Source organism: Melospiza georgiana, chromosome 10 (assembly GCF_028018845.1).
Source record: "Melospiza georgiana isolate bMelGeo1 chromosome 10, bMelGeo1.pri, whole genome shotgun sequence".
Lineage (NCBI taxonomy): Eukaryota > Metazoa > Chordata > Aves > Passeriformes > Passerellidae > Melospiza > Melospiza georgiana.
The window spans coordinates 2,804,209-2,808,747 of record NC_080439.1 but is presented as its reverse complement, the minus strand read 5'-3'; positions in this window follow the sequence as shown (position 1 = coordinate 2,808,747).

Sequence of the window (4,539 nt, the reverse complement as noted above, 5' to 3'; positions counted from 1 at the left end):
GACTTGATGATCTTACAGGTCTCTTCCAGCCTTGAATTTCTGTGATTCTGTGATTCAGGCAGGACCTGCAGAGTGAGGCTGTCCCTCATGCAGCCAGCCAGCAGGATGCAGAGCTCCATGAGGGCAGCACCACCAAACCCAGCCCTGTCCGACCCTCCCATCATCCCAGCTCTCCTCCACATGTGCCCCAAGCTGGAGCAAAAGCATCAACCATAAAATCATCAAATCTTTAGGTTGGAAAAGGCCTCCAAGAAAAGGTTGGAAAAGGCCTCCTTAAGTCCAACCTTTGCCTTAATCACCCCCACCACCCACTAAACCAGATCACCAAAATACTCAACTCAATGAGCCATTCACTTAGGAGATGGATTTGATGATCCTGGTGGGTCCTTTTCCACCCAGAATCTTCTGTGATCTGTGACTTGTTCTTTTAACCTTCTCAGGAATGGTGACTCCACCTTTGCTCTGACTCCTCCAAAGCTTAGCCAGTCCTCCAGGGAAGAAATGAAGCTTTAGTCCATCCTGCCATCTTCTCCATTGGATTCCCAGAGGAGCAGCTTTCTCCTCCCCTGCATTCCCAGAGGGAGACCAGGCCCTGGAGCTTCAGAGCGACATTGGCAGTGGTTTGTTCTCTTCGTTTGTACTATTGCATTTGTATTTTCAATTTTCCTAATAAAGAACTGTTATTCCTATTCCCATATCTTTGCCTGAGAGTCCCTTAATTTCAAAATTATACTAATTCAGAGGGAGAGGGTTTACATTTTCCATTTCAGGGAAGGCTCCTACCTTCCTTAGCAGACACCTGGCTTTTCAAACCAAGACCCATCTATACAGACTTCCAGGCAATTTTCAGTAGCTGAGGCAGCCCTGGCTCATCCTGTGTCCTGGGAAGAGCAGGCAGAGCATCCCAGGCTCTGCACATCCATGGGTGGAGGCACCTTTGGTGCCAGGGGAGCCCATCAGGACCCTGGTACCTGACTCTGATTGCTGAGGACACCTGGCTGCACAGCAAAGGCTGCACAGCAAAGGCTCTGCATGGCAAAATAATTAAAACAGGACAGGTCAACTAAGCTAAAGTGTCTGTTTCTGTAAACACAGCATTATCAAATGCATTCCTCAATAAACACAGCAAGCAGCCCCCCCTGAAGGCTCCTTTAATCTGCAATAAGTCAGACAGGTCTATTTTGGAGAAATCCCTACCAAGCTGTCTCAGAGTTGTGCCAGACTCTGACTCAGGGCTGTGCACTCCCCTTTAGTGCTGGGAGGGACTGCTTTCTGAGCTGGGGACAGAAAATGACCCAATGCAGCATCATCACAGAAAAACCAAGTGTGCAGGCACTGGAATGTACCAGGAGACTGGCAATGATCACAAGCAAACATCTGTAATAAAGCATCACAGTTAAAATGCACTTGAAGTGGTGTGTGCATGGAGAACTACATGGGTAGCACTGAGTGATATTGATCACATTGGACACCTTCATTTTGCTGTTATTTCTCCCTTCCTTCAGGTATCTCCATGCATCCAGCCGTAAATGTTGTCTATTTTTCCCCAGTTTTTGTTTGTTTTTTTTTCTGCAGCAAGTTATTTACTCTTCCTTTTGAGAATTTTAATACATCAGATATCTCTATAAAAATCATATTCCTGAAATTATGGCAGAAGAAATAACATCATGTAAAATATCCCAAGTCCAGAAATTCCTTCTGAAGCCACTCAAGCTGTTTAAAAATAATGATAGAAATTGTAACACTGTATGGAGACATACACACATATAAGTTTAAGGTCTTTCTTTAAGCTGTTTGCTTTAATTTATTTTAGTTGATCAATTAGTGATTACGAGGATTTTGCCTTTTGAGCTCAGGGTGATATCCAAGGAGGGTTTTTGTAGCTACAGGAAAATGCTTTCCTCAGGCTCCCATGAGACCAAGGCCAGCCCCTCTCACCTCTGAAAAATGGGAGCAGAAACCCTGCTAAATTCAGGGCAAGCTCTCTCAAAACAAAAGGGTGTTTTGCCACCAACTCCTTCTTTTTGTCTCGTGGGGGTTTTATTTAATGCAGGGCTCCCTACACAAACTGAATGCCAGCACTTTCCAAAGCAAAAACAAAGCATTAAAAACATGCCCAAACAGGCTTTGGGCAAGAATTTTAAGAGGCAAATGCTTAAAGCAACTAATAGAGCTGTAGAGGGCAATTAATTACTCTGGACTTTGTCTGGATCCCAATTTATTCAGGACCTGGACAGAGTCAGGTCCTGATTTCTCTGCTTTTGTTTCTCCTCTCACCTCACAGAGCCTTGCTCCAGAGTCTCCCCCTGTTTTTGGGGCTGGGACCTGGTTGGATTGGGAACACTGAGATACATTTCATCATAATCTCCTTTGGAGCAAGAGGATTGAGGAATATACAGAGATTTTAAAATTTTTTACATTTTAAACTTTAAAATTCTGCACACCAGTGCCCTGTAGTGGATCTGTTAGTGTGGAGAGATCCCAGTGTGGACTCACAGCTTGCTCTCCCTCACAGCATTCCTGGCCTGGATGTTGATAATTGGCCATTCCCAAACAGCTTTTCCTGCTTGTCCCTTTGGAGTCTCTGTGTCTTCTTCTATACTTCCAGTCTGGATCCCTGCATAAGCAAAATAAATTTAATAAATTGTAGGTTTTTCAGAAAATCCACCCCAGCAACACAAGAGGAGCCATTCGTCATGTTAAATCCTTCCTGAGGAGAAAAAAAATCCCACAAGTGCTCCTGGAATTCTCCCTAATCTGATAAAATGATCCTGTCTCAAATTTAACTTTGCATTTTAGCAGGGAAAGAGAGCTCCAGATGGGAAAGCATCACTAAATTGCCTTTCTTGGGATAATGATGGGGATAATGAGGCCTGGCCTCACCTGGAGGAGAATGCCCCTCTGCAGAGATGTCAGACAAGCAGCAGGGAGATCTTGGAGCAATTTTGGGTCATCTACACACAGACAGTGACCTTTGAAGGCTTTGCCCGCCAGGGAGAAGTTATGGAGCTAAGCAAGCAGGGAGAACACGTGGACATGGAGAATGATTTCCTCTGGAAACAGCTCATCCATTATTGGCAAAATAAACCCACCATGTTCCAGAACATAATTCTGAGCTTGTTCACAGCTGCTAGGGAAGCTAAAAGTCAGCCTGCCACACGTTAAAACAAAGTGTGACACAGATCTCCACCAGGAAAAGGATGAACCTGCCTTGAAGATGCAGCACAGGGTGCTTGGACCAGGTTTTACATAACCTTCTGTCCAGGTGTAAGACCTGGGATAAAACCTGCATGATCAAAAGGGGGCTGTGCACTGAGGGTTTTCCTGCAAATTCTATGAATTTCCTGTCCTTGCCATCTCCCATCTGATTTGGTGCAGAAATAGCAATTTTTGCTTGTCTTGGTAAGGATTTCTGCCATAAAGCCAAGGGCAAATGTTTATTAGTGGATGAGCTAAAAACAGGGGAAAGCTCCTAGGAGGGAAATCCCACTAAGGCTCTGTCTCACCAAACTTCCCCCACTGACAGTGCAGACATCTGCATTTGAGCTGATCGCTGAAATTAATGACTCCTAAGTGCTGCAACTTACAATTCCTTGACCTATTTTAAGTGTCTGGTTTAGGCTGACTGAACTGATCCTGCAAAAAAAAAAAAAAAAAAAATGTTTCTTCCTGTCATCTCCAAAGGTGCTGATAACAGAACATGCTGTGATACAGCACATGCTGAAGCTTTACAGCCTTGTTACAGCACTCAGACAGTTCAAGGTCAGGATTTTCCCAGAATATCTGTAAATTTCTCTAATTTCCTTGGGTTTAATGTATGTGTGCATTTACAGCCTGCATCTGGGTGCTGCAGATCATTTTGCTCCCATAAAAGTCTCATCTGCCCAAATATTGTTATGTTAAATGTAAAAAAAAAGAAATAATGGTTTTGAGGAAGATGTGCAGATTATTTCTGCAGTTAAGAAATAATTGGACCTGCAAAAGGATGCAGGGGGTAAGAAAAGATGTAAGGGGTGTAAGAACTAGCAGTTAAATAATTTGTGTAAAAGTGTGGGAAATGAATTTGTAGAAAATTCTCCAAACCTGACAGAACGGAAGGGCTTAATCCAACATAAAAGAAGATATTTGGATGTTCTAGAGAGGAAGAGGGAGAATAGGTTCTTGCATTATGAGAAAACAAAATAATTCCAAGCATGAAATAGCAGAGAGACACATGGGGGTATCAGAAATATCTCCACAGACATACAGAGTGTGGAGATGTGAAAAGCTGAGGTAGATAGAGACCTGAGAGTGATCAGAAGTAGAAATGTGAGTGGGATCTCTGCTCTGAGCTGTGATCAAACCTGGGCAAAGGAGCAGCAGGCAAAGAGCTGAGGCTGCAGCCAAACAAGGAGGAAGGATCAACACAAAAAATAACCAGAGATGGAAGAAATCAGACTAAAGTAGAATCTCTAGGACAAAAAGAAAATTAGAAAATTGTGAATATCTGTAATTTTTCTTTGTTTCTAATGTGCATGTTGAATTTGAGGGTACAATTTC